Here is a 16981-nt window from a genome sequence, read left to right as displayed (position 1 = left end):
TGGCAGATAAGGCAAAACTCTGTAGACCGGTTCATTCAACATTTGAAGCATTGGTTGTGCAATGTGCAATCCAGCAATGTTGTGAAGAATTGGGCCCTTTCTATTGACAACGCTGGATGTAGGCACTGTGGTTTTTGGAGCATTTCATCAGTTTGCTGAGCTTACTTCTCAGATGTAATGAGGTTTTACAGGTTTTACAGGAATTTAGAAAGCTGTAGTGGATCAGGTGGGCAGCAGACCATCAAACAGTGACCATGACCTTTTTTTGGTGCAAGTTTGGCTTTGGGAAGGACTTTGGAGCTTCTTCTCATTCCAATCACTGAGCTGGTCATGGCTGGTTACTGTTATAAAATCCACTTTTGGGTGCATATCACAATCCCATCGAGAAATGGTTTGTTGTTTTTGCATAGAATAAGAGAAGACAATGCTTCAAAGTGATGATTTTTTTTATTTATTTTCAGTCAGCTCATGAGGAATCCACTTATCAAGCTTTTTCACCTTTCTAATTTGTCTCAAATGCTGACTGATCATAGAATGGTCGACATTGAGTTCAGCAACTTCTCATGTAGTTGTCAAAGGATCAGCTTCAATGATGGCTCTCAATCGTTGTTGTTAACTTCTGATGGCTGGCCACTGAGCTTCTTACCGTCAAGGCTCTCGTCTCCTTTGCAAAACTCCTTGAACCACCACTGCCCTGTATGTTCGTTAGCAGTTCTTGGGCCAAATGTTTTGTTGATGTTGTGGGTTGTTTCCACTGCTTTACCACCCAATTTGAACTTGAATAAGAGAATTGCTCGAATTTGCTTTTTGTCTAACATCATTTCCCTAGTCTGAAATAAATATAAAATAAATAGCAAGTAATAAGTCACTAGCTAAAAAAATAAAGCGAGATATGTGCATTACAATGATATGTTACATAGCCACATTTATTTAAGAATGTATTCCAATATAAAACAGCAAGTTTCAACAATGCAAAACTGCCATTACTTTTGCACCAACCTAAATAATAATACTGCTGGAAATTTCTGTGCAGTATTGGAGCTACTGTTATAGCAAAGATTGTTCCTAATTTTCTGGAAAAGGAAATGGATGTTGTTAAATGATAAAAATGGGAAATATTGATTGGAGTGACTTATGAGGTTTCTAAGTAGTGGATTGGGTTGGGGTGGGAATTTAGACTTCTTCATGGAAATTTCAAGTTTAAAACATCTATTAGATATCATATTTTCCTACTTTCTGTCATATATAAGTTCTGTTGTTACATTACTTGATGATTCATTTCCATGTTTGTTTGTTTGTTTTTCTCCCACCAATATCACAATTTTTCAACAAGAAACTCTGTATCCTTTACAAGTTCCAGATGTTCTTCCTAACCAATCTACTCATGACATTCCTCCAGTAAATATCTTTGGTCTACACGCAAACAAGTGACCTGAGTTGGACCAGTCAGGCTAAGAGAAAGATCACATATTTCATGACCATAGGGAAACTAGCACCCGTATGCTTTAACATTGTGGATGACAGACCCCAGAGAAGGGGAAAAAATATATTGGTCTTTGATGCAACTAACTAAACTAACTCTGGAACCATACTACCACTAGGCTCCCTATTATGTAGGATATCAAACTTCTCTATTATTGAATCCAGTATGGATGAGGAATTCTGTTATTTGCAGCTGGAAGCCTCCACCCTGATAAACAACTCCTAAAATATGAAAGGAATCTCTACTTGTGATTGTCACTCATTTATCATCAAAGGTCATGCTGTAGGATTCTTATCAACAAATGATAAACTATGTTTTCAATTGTTCTGAAAATATAAGAATGAATGTAAAATTGGCATTTTTCCTAGAAGGTAGATCATTTTTCCCTCTAACTGAAATGTATGTCTCTAGATCAGGGCTTTTCCACCTCACACTATTGACATTTGGGCAGGATAATTCCATGCTGTGGGTCTGACTTGTGCCCTATGAATGTTTACCAGAACCCTTGACTTCTACCTACAAAATGACAATAGAATTTCCCCAGTTGTTGAAAACTAAAATCTTCTTCAGACATGGTTAAATGAACCCTGGGTGATGAAACCGTCACTGCTCCTAATTAATCTAGAGTCATCTGAAGAGTTAGACATTGGTAACACATTGGGATTTGTAATTTTTTGATACCCCTAAAATTGTTTTTTTTCATATGCACTCTTTTAGAGCAACTTCTTTAAAATTATCAAGAAGAATTGTGTGAACAAAGACAGAACATAGCATCTCTCCTTGTTTGATTCTGATGCTAGTGAAGTGGTTAATAAGCTGACTGAATGTGTGCAAGCCCACTGTGTGATTAAGTTAACAGGGTAGCAGTGACATCTCCACCTTCCATATTAAACGTATTTTGCCAATGTTTGATAGTCTCCAAATGCATGTCACAAGACAATGACTCTAGCCCAAAAAAACTCAGAGGACAATCAAATATCAGTTTCATCCACACCACAGGTACAATCCCTAGGGAGGTAACCATTTTACTATCTCCTTTTATGTACAGTCATACAGTTTGAGAACATAAGCAATATAAAGAAAAGTATAGCTATACCAAACATAGACATCTCCACGTCATTTTAAAAAATGTTAGGCTTAATACTTGCAAGTAAAATATGTATAATAAGGCATCCTTTTTCTAAAAGCAATTTCTTATATATGTTTTAAAAGATTAAAACCCTACTTAGTGAACCAGTTAATTTCAACTTTCATCATATTAACTTATGGTCATATAAACCTAATTAATACAAATAAACGGGCTATTTAAATTGACAGTAGTAGATGTGACACAAAGAAAAATTACTTAAATCCATGGACTTGTATGTGCAGATGCATATATTCTCATTTTCATTATCAGTTTCTCCTATTTTTGCCTTATGAATTATGTCCTTTTTATAGGAGATCTGCAAGGTCACAAAATGAAAAAAGTCTACTTCTGTGAAATCAACTCAGAAATTTCACAAAAAGCCTTAAAGTAATAAATCATGACTCAGAGAATGTCAGGATGTTGAAGTAGTAGTCACCTCATTTGAAAGTACATCCTGTTCATTCTGAGAAGTTATAACAAGGCTTTCTGTCCTGGCTTAAAATTGACTATATTCTTCCCCATTTCTTGGTATAGATGTCATGGAATTGCTTAATTCCATTTCCCTTCTCTCTATTCTAACAGCAAACTCTTTTATTAAAGGCAGTCAATAGCTATATTATGATGTTGAAAATAGCATAGTCCTTTTATAAAAGTTAATTCAAAGGATAGAAAACTGACATAAGCAAAATTTCAATGTCTGAAAACTTTTAGTTTTTAACAGTCATTATACTTTTGCATTTGCTATGTTTTGAATATCTGGCCTCAAATTTAATAATTATTTTTCAACAAAGTTTTGAATTTATAGATACATTCAGATACCTTCAGATGCATTGTATTTTTATTATTTAACATTGTATGTAACACCTGTGTTTCACCCAACCAACTATACAATAAAAAATAATGCTGGGCACAAGCAGAAGAGTTAGTAAAAATGAGAATCTTTTGATCTTTGAATGACCCTCGATTTCCATTTCTTATTAATTCATGACATAATGTGAATCAAACATTAAAGGGAGACTGCAAAGGAAAGTGAAAGTTGAAATATAAATAAGTTAAATTTGAAGATAAGTAAGATTTTAGCAGGTGGTTCAGCAGTAAAGAATCTGCCTTTGGGGTCAAGAAGATCCCCTGGAGGAGGGAATGGCAACCCCACACCAGTCTTCTTGCCTAGGGAACCCCATAAACAGAGGGACCTGGCAGGCTACAGTTCATGAGGTTGCAAAAGATTCAGACACTACTTAGCAACCTCACAACAACAACCTTTGAGCAGTAAGAGACAATGCGTGCATGTTTGTGTGTGTTTGTGTGTATGTGTGTGCTCCATATATATGAGGAGAAGGATATGGCAGAAGTAGGGAGTAAAATAAAAAATTCCATTTGGAAAGTCAAAGGAGAAAATATTTCTAATACATCTAACAACTCAAGTCATGAAAGATCGAGTTGGATAATTCAGAGGCATTTAATGACTAAATGTGTATATATTTTAGTTGAAGAAGATTACAGTGTTTCAGGACCTATTCCCTTTTGCTTTGTTTGTGACACAAGAGTAGGGGAAACCCATTTATAGAGGAGAGGAATGATTAGCTTCTCTGTGCTTGTTTTAGATATCTTGGGTTTAGGCAACAATGAAATATCTAATGATTATGGATATGAAATGGCTATGCAAAGAGATGACTCATTAGAAAAGACCCTGATGCTGGGAGGAATTGGGGGCAGGAGGAGAAAGGGACGACAGAGGATGAGATGGCTGGATGGCATCCCCGGCTGGATGGACATGAGTTTGAGTAAACTCCAGGAGTTGGTGATGGACAGGGAGGCCTGGCGTGCTGCGATTCGTGGGGTCGGAAAGAGTCAGACACGACTGAGCGATTGAACTGAACTGAACTGATGAAAGTGAAAGTAAAGTCGCTCAGTCATGTCTAACTCATAGCGACCCCATAGACTGCAGCCTACCAGGCTCCTCCGTCCATGGGATTTTCCAGGCAACAGTACTGGAGTGGGTTGTCATTTCCTTCTCCAGGGGATCTTCCCGACCCAGGGATCGAACCCAGGTCTCCCGTATTGTAGAGAGACGCTTTACCATCTGAGCCACCAGGGAAGTCCAAATAATAAAAAGCAAAATGTAATGAAGCTTTTTTTCTTTCAAAATTATTATTTAAATGTAAATATTGATTATATCTTAGGAGAATATGTTTAACATTGGATGCTTAACCAACTAAGGTAGCCATATATTAACAAAAGTATAACCTAAATATAAAGTTATATTTTAAATAGTATATATAAATATAAGTTAGCACTTGCCCCAAGGAAAATGTGAAGCTTATTTATTGTAATCTAAGATTTATTCTTTAGTATGGATAGACTGATTGGAACTCACAAAATACATATCAAGCTTGCCTAGAAATTCAAATCTAAATCCCCAGGATATAGAGGGCCTTATGTAGGTTTTTTATGAATACTTCAGTGGGAAAAAGCGAACTCAGATTCTCATATCATCTATAAACATCACCACAAGAATCTTTGTATATATGTTTGTCGTTGTGAAATCCAGTCTCTAGTCTTCTTTACCCAATAAAACAAAAGCCATTAAGAGTATCCAGGAGCACAGTAGATTTTACTTAGAAATTTGAGGGAACAGAGAAGAGGAGTTTACGTTACAATTGTAAACAACTTCAGAAATAACTGCAGTAACAAATTCTGTTCTTAAAATGCCTGTTGGCTATTCTACTCCAATAAAGTTTACAATAGCCATTTACAGCATATAGAAACCACCTTTATAGCATCTTGCTGACTTCTCTCTTCATCTGATCCCTTTCAGTAGTGATAAAATTAACAATTAAAACAACTTCTTCTGATCATTTCTATCTGAGCCATTCAACTGTATCTGTGTTGGTCTCACTTTCCTTTCCAACTGGTTTTCTATATAAGAAATTATATTGCCTAAAAAGACTGTGAAATAGCAATAATGTGAAATAGTTCCAAAATAAAGTTACTAATAAAATGTAGACAAGTCTTCTAATTTTGTATCAGTACTTATTTTAAAATATTTAGTTCAAAGTGCATTAAATTAAATCCAAAGAGGCATTAATTAAACCCAAATTAATTTGCAGTGGAACAATTTCACTAAATTCTGGTAGCAACTTCAATGACTGAGATAATCAAAAGATTCCCAAACACTTTTAGGAGACATTGTGCCATCTGTGGGATCTTCCTTTTGAAAATCACTTAAGTAAGACAAGTATGAGACTGCTTGAACAGAATCTCTTTCCCAACAGCCAACCTTGGATAAAAAGATCTTCCAAGAGGACAAACTCAGGAAAAACAAATCAGTGGACAAAGAAATTTTCTCCCCTACTAGGAAGCAAATATTAATGATATCCATACGAACTAAGTGCCTGGTTCTTATTTTGAAATGGAAGCCTTATTGTGGGTATAAAGCTGTCTCCACTTGTATATTGAGAGAAGGTAATTTAGCTTGTCATTCTGTCCATCAGATGTTAAAACAGTAAAGGACTGCATCTCCATATGACTGAAAGGGATGCACAATTATCTAGAGACACTTGACTTATAGCTGAATTCAAGAAGTAGATGTTTTAAATAGCATTACTTTGGCTAGGATGTGAATGCATGTTTGACAGGCAAGAACACTTTTGCATGTATTTATGAAAGAAAAATAACAGGTCTGCATGATGGCTCAGATGGTAAAGAAAGTATCTGCTGGCAATGTAGGAGACCCAGGATCGATCCCTGGATCAGGAAGATCCCCTGGAGAAGGGAATAGCTACCCACTCCAGTATTCTTGCCTGGAGAATTCCAAAAACAGAGGAGTCTGCAAGGCTACAGTCCAGGTGGTCTCAAAGAGTTGGACATGACTGAGCAAGTTACACATTCACTTTTCACTGGTTGGTCAAAGTGATGAACCATTATGAACATGTCTCTTTGTTTCCTAGTAACTACTTCCCATTTATTCCAATGGTATTAGCTGCATTTGCTTTGGGATAACTCCCTCTTTTCATTTTCTGCCATATCATTTGAAAGGAACTGAACTCCAGCAATCACACTCCTGGCTACAAGCATGTGCAGAAAAACTAATTAGATCCATGGGTGGAAAAGGTAATGCATGATGAGGTTTCTGGGTTTGAGAAATCACTGTATGTTTTAGGATATTCTAGAAGCTACTAGGAAGACCAACTTCATTTGAACTGGAATGTATACATGTGAAGACTGGAAAGGCTTCAGACACTTCCAACCCATATAGGGAGAGTAACAACTGCAAGGGGGAGTTACTAAATGGATATGTCTTGCAATCTCTGGAAAAGCAGAATATAGAGATACACAGAAACTGGGCTTCTGGTACCCTGCAAAGACCACAAAATCAGACCCATTCAAAACCCAGCTTACTTCTGTAATTTCAGTTATGGGAGCTAATAAGTTTTTCTTTATAATTTAAGTCATTCTGAATCAGACTTTTATAACTTACCAGCAAAATAATTTTAATAGATTCAGATGTTCTTTGATCTCCCAGAGGAAGTGAGAGTAAAAATGTGTGGGAGAAGCAAAATTATCATGCATCTAGGACATAACACCACTGTTAATGAGACTAACTTGTGGGTTGCTTGACTCATTCTCCCTCCTAATAAGGTTCATTAATAAGTTACTGAGGAGCTCAGATTGTTCCATTACCTCCTTCACCACATCTCTGCTCCTGATCCATCAAATCAAATCTGAAAGGAAAAGAAGTGGTGTTGGTGAGTACACTTATGGGTTGGGGGTTGGGGGGGGGGAGAGTGAGTCAACATTACTGCGAATTCTATAATTTCTGACTCTCAAATCAGTTCTTTGTATGTTTGTATATCAGATATCCCATTAAGATTCATTTTAAAGAAAATAGCATCCAGGTACTTAAAAAATGAAGTGAATTTTAGAATAAAATGTATGAAAACTACTGTATGTAAATCCTATTAACTCATAGATATTCATTATCCTGTAAAGTTGTTGTTTAGTCACTGAGTCATGTCTGACCCTTTGCAACCCCATGGACTGTAGCCCCTCCAGGCTCTTCTGTCCCCGGGATTCTCCAGGCAAGTGTACTTGATGGGTTGCCATTTCCTTCTCCAGGGGATCTTCTGACCCAGAAATTTAACCCACGTCTCCTGCATTTGTAGGTGGAATCTTTACCACTGAGCCACCTGGGAAGCCCATTCCACTAAAGACTCACATCTAAATGCCTGAAAGTTACAGAACTAGGACTCCCAAAGGTGATGATTTTTTTTTTTAACATGTTGGGCTATGGATGAAGCAGTAACATCGATTTTTTTAACGTGTTGAGATATGGATGAAGCAGTAACATGGCACAAGTTTAAGCTTAGACTTTAGTGACAGAGTACCCACATTCTGTTCTGTCTCATTCATTGGAATCACTTTGACTTAACATTTACCTCCTAAGAAAATTTTCCTTCTAGGTATGATTAATGAACTGAGAACCTATGAGGATACTTGCTGGAGAGACACATGAATCCATTCAAGAGCTTTAATAGGTCAAGTTTAGCCTCTTCATGGCTCTTCTCTCAACTCTGAATTACTATGAATTTTGGAGCATTCAATTTAGCACTGACTACTGAGTCGTTGCCCTAAATATACAAAACTAAAATCTCATTAGTGCTATAGAATCCACATAAAACTTTACTGGTATTTAAATATAACAAATAAAAGACCTAAGATTGGAAAAATTATTTCCCTATAATTGAATCCTTGGATTACCTTCCTAAAGGCTCTGTGGCCTTCTGGTGTCTGAAAAATTCCTCCTGGTGCCCACTCATGGGTACTGACGCCATTATCTATGTAATTCAATGCCAAGTTGCAGCTACCACTCCTAGTCTGAGTCATTAAGCCAAGCTAATTGTGTGATCATTTTTCTTCTCTATGGCCTTTGGACACCAATATTTTTTGGCAACCAAGGCCTAAACCTCTCCCACAAGCTAGCAGACTAACAATGTGGTTGAAATCCTTTCAAATCTTTGTTAGGTTCAGCTCCTATTTGAATCTCTTGTGTACTATCTTAAGGCTCGGACTATTTTTGAGGCCCTAAAAGTTTAAGGTCTGATACATGCAGCCTTTCTTGTGTAGAATAGCAAAGCATCTGTATAGAAATCTGAGTCACAACCCTCTCTGTAGCCTAAATAATATAAGGCCAATACTTCAGCCAGCTCAAAAGCAGCCCATATACTGCCAAAATAAAAATCCCCTGCCCATAAAAGAATGTCTGGGGTCTAAAGACAAAGCAGTAAATGTGACACAAGCAAAAGTCCTATCTATTATGTAGATTTTACTTTCCCAGTGCTCCAACACACTGAAATGAACTTGCACCATCAGCCTCCTTCCAAAAATGAAGGTCCTTCCCTAACCACAGTGTTGGTGTGGCCTATGGGAGTTACAACTTGGACAACTGGAAGACACTTTTTCCCAAGGGGTACTGTGGCTCCCTAAGAGGAAAAGGAAGAAAGTTGTGTGTGCATGCTCAGATTCTCCTTCCAAACACACCTATCTTTCTCTCTGGGAAGGAGATGAAGAGAGAGTTCAGAAATGTTAGCCCTTGGAATTAGTTTGTATTGAAAAACCTCCAGGATATGGAGAAAATTACTTTTCTATGACAAGGTCATAGTGAAAATTAGTTTCAATGCTCTCATCTTCAGGTCTTAGGGTTTAGTATTTTATATTGTAATGTTATAAGGAAATTTTGTCAACATGTATAATTCATATATTTTAAATGGGTATTTTATAGATCATAGAAAAAAGTCAGTGATTAAGAAATCATTCAAGGACTTCTCTGGTGGCTCAGTGGTAAAGAATCTGCCTGCCAAAGGAGACACAGGTTTGATCCTTGATCCAGAAAGATCCCACATGTGGCAGAGCAACTAAGGCCGTGTACCACAGCTATTGAGCCTGTGCTCTTGGGAACCACTATTACTGAGCCCCCACGTGACAACTACTGAAGCCCATGTGCCCTAGAACCTATACGTCACAACAAGAAACCACCGCAATGAGAAACCTGTGCACCGCAACTAGAGAGGAGCCCCTACTCACTGCTGCTAGAGAAAGCCTGTGCAGTGGTGAAGACACAGTCCAGCCAAAAGATAAACAAATAAATATTTTTTTAAAAGCTAAGAAAAAGTCATTTAAAATTCAGCTCTTTTGTGGAAAGTGCACACCAGTCTTTGAGTCTCTGAATGGCAGAATTACAAATTATTTTTATTTTCTTCTATGCTTGTTTATAAACACAGATATGTGTAATACTTATTACACATATCAAAATATTTTTATATTTGCATTATGTAGATATACTATTTCTCATTCTAAAAAAGCTTATTTTAAAATTAATGTCTTTTCAGCAAAGCTTCTCATCACTGCCAATATAACAGTATTTTAAATGAAACATACTAAATGAATGCTAAGAAGAAAAATACTTACATAGTCCATCCTATAGCTCTTGTGTGCTCACATACTGCTTTTACTCCTTAACTTGGTTTATTTTAATTGCAGTTCATGATTGGAGCCTCAGGGTATGCCAACATAATTTAAAGTATATGGCTAAAAATGTAATGTTATTTAAGTTTTACTTATATTGATGCTTTCATCTCTTTACTCCCCAAAACATATTAACAAACATATAGTATGAGATACTTGTTTCACTAGCTGAGAAAATTGCATGATACTTGCACTATTTACTATATATCATATAATTTTATTATATATAAAATATAGCATATTAAATAGATGTGTCATTATATATTATATCACGCACATCTCACTGAACAATACAAAATGCAAGTACCAACACTGTTATTTAATTTTCTTTGAACTCTGTATTTCAAACACTGTGGAATCAAAGTATTTTCAGGTGTCTATCAGGTGGTAATTTAGCCACCTAATATTTAACAGCCTCTTCATTCTCAGATTCTTTTATTTTATAGGTACGTCACTTTCAAAGATATGACAATGAAGCTACATATGTCAACATACATAAAGCCAATATTGAGAGTAGTAACTGTATTTGAGATGGCTACAAGCTGTTACTCCTTCTGTTGAGATAGCACAGTTCCTTTTCCCTTGAACCCAGGCTGACTTTAACAACATGCTGGACCAATGGAATGTGATGGAAGTAACATTCTCAGAATTGGAACACTATTTCTGAGACTCCTGCACGTCCATGCAGGAAGTGTGAGCCCCAAGGCGGCTTGTTGGAGAGGCCACACATGCATGCTTTCCATAAGCCAGCAGTGTCTGTCTTCTTCGGTGTTGTTGCCAAAGCACAAGACACATGAGTGAAGCCATCTTGAATCCTCAAGACAAGCCCATTCATCTGCTAGGTGCCACTTAGTACCAGTCATGACGTCACAGAGAAGAGAAGAACCTCCTAGTCGGTGCATGCCTGATTCCCGGTTCACTATATCTTGAAATATAATAAAGTCACTGTTGTTTTGAACCACCATATTTTGGATAGTTTGTTATTCAGCTATAAAAAACTGGCATAGATGCCTAAATATGATCCTTGCCCAAAAGCATGAGAAGTACATTTATCATCAGTGAAATTGTCTAAAATAGCTAATAATTTCCTTAGTCCTCTGCTTTCACCTGTGATTCTCAAGCTTCTCTTTTCCTTTTCTGCCATGGCATAATTAATGATTTTCACCTGCTCAAAATACTGCAATTAGTTTCATTGCTTGTTTGGTCTGCCTCATATCTAATTTAGATTGTGGCTTGTGGGTAAGTCCCAATGCACTTGTTACAATTCAGTTGCTGTTTCTTCTCTTGACTCATGATAACCATTGTCTCCAAACCATTGTTGATAAACTACTTTAGCTATCAGAATATGTCAAAGACATACACAGAAAGTGAAATAAGATCATGAGCTGTAAACAAAAAAAAACAAAAAATTCACTAACAAACAAAAAACTCAAATATAACCCATTTTTGCAACCTGATTCAAAAGAGTCATAGTCTCTAACCTTGGGAAGATTAGAGGCCTGGATACATAAATGAAAATAAATAATATAATCTGCTAATACATCTAATGTAATTTATATATTTTATTTATTTTAACACAAATATCTGCTTTATATAATAAAAATTTTGTGATTGTCATCTAAATTTCTAACCCATGCATTTTCCTAGTAGTTTGCTCTTCATCATTTAAAGATAAAGATATTAATCTATGAACAATTATTGTACTTTATTTCTTTATTTATATTGGTTTAGCATTATCTTTTACCCCAATTTCATTATTGTTCTTTTCAAAACATTTCATACTTTTGCCTGTCTCTGATACTCTATTTTTTAACTTATTTTATTTGATGTTCAAAATAAATGTATGAATTCAGCTCCCTTTTATAAATGAGAAAAATCAAGGTTAAAAAGGGTAAGACATTTAATATACCTAGACAACATATTAAAATGCAAAGACATTACTTTATTGACAAAGCTCTGTATAGTCTAAGCTATGGTTTTTCCACTAGTCATGTGTGGATATGAGAGTTGGACCATAAAGAAAGCTGAGCACCAAAGAATTGATGCTTTTGAACTGTGGTATTGGAGAAGACTCTTGAGAGTCCCTTGGACAGCAAGATCAAACCAATCAATCCTGAAGAAAATCAGTCCTGAATACTCATTGGAAGGACTGATGTTGAAGCTGAAACTCCATTACTTTGGCCACCTGATGCAAAGAACTGACTCATTAGAAAAGACCCTGATGCTGGGAAGGATTGAGGGCAAGAGAAGAGCATGACAGAGGATGAGATGGTTGGATGGCATCACTGACTTCATGGAAATGAGTTCGAGCTAGCTCCAGGAGTTGGTGATGGACAGGGAAGACTGGTGTGCCACAGTCCATGACGTCGCAAAGAGTTGGACACAACTGAGTGATTGAACTGAACTGAAATGAAGACATTTCCTCAGTCACTTAACTTTGTAGACAGAATTTGAAATCAAAGCTCTGTTGGCTAAGTTTTTAACCACTATGACACCATTAGCCCACAAAACCAACATATTTCTCTTTATTATCATATTTTAGTTTTTCAGGAAGTATCTGGTATGGTAGAAGAGACAAGGTGGATATCTATTTTTTCAGAAATAATCTTATATTTTCAAAACCCTCAGTCTCTGTAAGTTCTGAAAATAAATTAAAAAAAGCCAAAATAGTTGCAGTTTATCAATATGATATATTTTTCCTGCTCCTTGTTTTTTTCATACTTGCCCTTCCGTGTGCATTAACTGTTACATATTCTTTCTCATGAAAAACTGCTACCTTAAGTAGATTCAGCTTAGAAATGACTTCTTCCTCTGACCTCTACAACCTAAGACAATTAGATATCTCTCCGCTTCCCATACACTTCATTCTCTTCCCCTATAAAGTAGATATAATAGCACATCCTAATTTATAGGTTGATGTTAATATTAAAGGAAATGAAGCATCTTGAGTTCTTATAACTGTTTTATACTTAGAACAGGATATATTGGCCATATATTCTCTCAAAATATGTATTTCCTAATACATCTTCAAATATGTCAATATATATAAGAGCCAATTAAATACAAATGACTACTGTCATAGTATGAATACTACTTTTTACTGGGGGGATAGAATAAGGCTTATAGTCATCAATTCATTTGCACCACAAAAGCAAAACTAGCAGGAGAATGATATTTGGGCTAGGGATATTTGATTGCTTACTTTTTTTTTTAAGGTAAAATAGAAGTGAGAAATCATAAATTTCTTATGTATTTAGGTCTTGCACATCTCTAAAGCTAAAATGTCTTTATATTTTGTTACATACAAACTGTAAAATTAATCCTATTAACATTTAAACAAATCTAATATTGTAAATGATGTTATTCAGCAGAAGCTAAATATTTATAAACAGTATAATTATGGTATAAATCTGTATTAGTCAGGGTTTTTCAGAAAAACAGGACAAATAGAAGGTATATATTTATATTTGTTGTTGTTGTTATTTAGTCACTAAGTTGTGTCCAACTTTTTGCAACCCCATGTACTGTAGCCCACCAAGATCCTCTGTACACAGGATTATCCCGGCAAGAATACTGAAGTGGTTTGCCATTTCCTTTTCCAAGGGATCTTTCCAACCCAGGGATTGAACCTGCATCTGTTTGTCAGGCAGATTCTTTACCACTGAGCCACCTGGAAAGCCCCATGTATATATTTATATATAAGCAGAATAGCTGTGTTACTTCAAGTTCAAAAACTGGAAGAAGAGCCAAAGTTTCAGTGTGAGTCCAAAACCAAGAAAAGGCCCAATGTCCCAGCTGAAACTATTATATAGGAGGAGTTTCCTCTTGAACTTTTTGTTCTATTCAGGCCCTCAATGGATTGGATGAGGCCCCCCTCTCACACTGGGGAGGACAGTCTGCTTCTGTCAGTCTACCTATTCAAATGTTAATCTCATCCAGAAAAATGTTTGACCAAATGTCTAGACACTCATTGGCCTATTCAAGTTGACATGTAAAATTAGCCATCACATATTCCTATTCTATATTGAAACTACTTTTAAAAAACTTTGTTCATTTGTACTTCATAATTTTTCTTTTTTTTCAGTCACCATCATTTATACACTACCTTTTCTATAGTTTTTTTTTTTTTTTCCCACTTAGCCTTTGGCTATTGGGGTATAACTAATTGTTGCCAGAGAGATTAATTTCAGTGCTTTAACACTTGAGTGTTCAATATGGAAGCATTCTGCTATTAGAATAGCATCTAATTGATCCAAGTTGTGTTTCTATTTTTAAATATGCATTATAACATAAATGAAAGAACAAAATGAAAGAAAAATAGAAAAAAAATCAGACTTTTAAGATATATACCCTGGACTCAAGAGGTACATAAGTTATAATTTAAGAAGTATGTTTTTAAGGGTCTCTGAAATTTATAAATTAGTCTGAAGTTTATAAATCAGTCTGAAGTGAAAGATTACTTTAATAAAAAGAAGTTTGAAAAAAATAAAATCCTTTCATTATAAAATTATTTTAGTAACAGAGAAAAATCTCCATCAATTTCTCCTATTTTTCATATAACTTTTCCTTTGTCCAACAGTCAACAAATAAAAAACTGCATTTTCTTACAAACTAATACTCAACATTAGTCCACTTCATTATGTCTTCACTGTTTATACAGTAAATATTGTATACTCTGTGTGTGTATACAGTGAATATTCATTGTAGATGACAGATGAAAAATGAGTAGATGAATGGGTAGAGATAGAGATAGATAGATACATAAATAGATAAAATAGATGAATTTCTGGCAAAAAGACTTTTATCCAGTAATTGGTTACAAATATAAGAAATGAACCATTTTATTTCAAGAGGGAAAGGAATAAATAAATGTTTAAAATATCTCCTTGGTAGATGCCTTCTTCCTTTTTCCTTTGTCTTGTTTCTCAATTTAATACGCCAGTTCACTTATCACCACCCTCACTGTTCATTCTGAACTCATTTGAAACATGTCTGTGCCAGTTATGGAGTCTTTCAGCAGTGCATTTATACTTCTCAACTGATCAGTGAAAATGGATGTGGGGCCTTTAAATATTTTTCCTTTGCCATCTGGCACTAAAGCTATGTTACTCGAGGGTCTAAGGAGGAAAAGTTTCCTTCCCATGCCCAGTTGGCCGGTCCCTGCAGTCCCAGTTTCTCCAGCACTGCTCTCCTGTAGGGCTTGATGGCCAGAAATATCCAGAAACCAGCGGGGTCCCCCACCAAATCTATTACATGTTCCCTTTGGAAAAGCACCTCCCTATTCACAGCTTTCTTCTGCAGCCTAGAAGGCTGATTTTTAGCTATTCCAAAAGACACCCGCTGGCAAATTCCACCATCAGGGCGTCCCAGTAAATTCTCTGCCTTCCAAGGAGCCGCAGTCAGGCCTCCACCATGTCAGTATTTCAGCCTTGGGGAGATACTGGTATTTACTTGAGCATTGTTCTGTCTCTGCCTTTGATGAAGTGGCTAGTATATATTAGTATAATACAGCAAAGCATGGTAGGTCAGAGGTACAGAATGTGGTTGCAATGCAGGAGACCTGACTTCAATCCCTGGGTCAGGAAGATCTCCTGGAGAACAAGGTGGCAACTCACTCCAGTATTCTTGCCTGGGAAGTCCCATGGACAGAAAAGCCTGGAGGGCCACAGTCCATGGGTTCTCAAAAGAGTCAAACACAGACTTAGTGACTGAACAACAAAATAGCAATGATTAGTATAAACATGATTGTATTATCATGAGCTGAATTTTGTCTCCCCCAAATTCAGATGTTGAAGTGCTAATGCACAATACAGCAGAATGTGATTTGGAAATAAGTTAAAATGAGGCACTTAAGATAGCCCCAGTACCACCCAAATGATGTTCTTACAGAAAGAAGAAATCTGAACATGCAGAGATAACAGGGATGCACACCCACACACACAGAAGAAGAACTTGTGAGGATATACAGAAAAGACAACCACCTACAAGCCAAAGAGAGGTCTCAGGAGAAGCCAAACCTTGCTGACACCTTAATCTTGGACGTCTAGCTTCCATAACTGTGAGAAAATTAGTTTTTGTTGTTGAAACCAACCAGTCTGTGGTATTCTGTTTATGGTAGCCCTAGCGAACTAATACAAATATATTCTCCTACTATAGTACACATTATATCTGGTATTGCTACATTACTTAGAGCTCCTATTAATTCCCATTGGCCAACCCCTCCTTACTTGAATCCCTTGTTATAGTTTAATGATTTTCTATAATAAATTTTCCTTGTTCAAATTGATGTGTGGCTTCATTCTCTCTTAATTGCATCCAGAGTGATGCAATGTTCTAGCAAACACAATTTGTTATCCTCTTTAAATCACATAATGCCCACCACAGTAAGAATGAAAAGATTTTCAAAAGTTCTGAAAGTTTTTTCTTAACCGTACAGAGACCCCCAGATGAGAGAAAATTTTGCTGAGGTATCAGTTCAGATCAGTTGCTCAGTCATGTCCGATTCTTTGCCACCCCATGGACTGCAGCATGCCAGGCTTCCTTGTCCATTGCCAACTCCTGGAGCTTACTCAAACTCATGTCCACTGACTTGGTGATGCCATCCAGCCATCTCATCCTCTGTCATCCCCTTCTCCTCCTGCCTTCAATATTTCCCAGCATCACAGTCTTTTCCAATGAGTCAGCTCTTCGCATCAGGTGGCCAAAGTATTTTGAGTTTCAGCTTCAGCATCAGCCTTTCCAATGAATACTCAGGACTGATTTCCTTTAGGATGGACTGGTTTGATCTTGCAGGCCAAGGGATTCTCAAGAGTTTTCTTCAATGACATAGTTCAAAAGCATCAATT

This window comes from Cervus canadensis, chromosome 12, assembly GCF_019320065.1.
Source record: "Cervus canadensis isolate Bull #8, Minnesota chromosome 12, ASM1932006v1, whole genome shotgun sequence".
Classification (NCBI taxonomy): domain Eukaryota; kingdom Metazoa; phylum Chordata; class Mammalia; order Artiodactyla; family Cervidae; genus Cervus; species Cervus canadensis.
Note: the sequence above shows the minus strand (reverse complement) of the source record.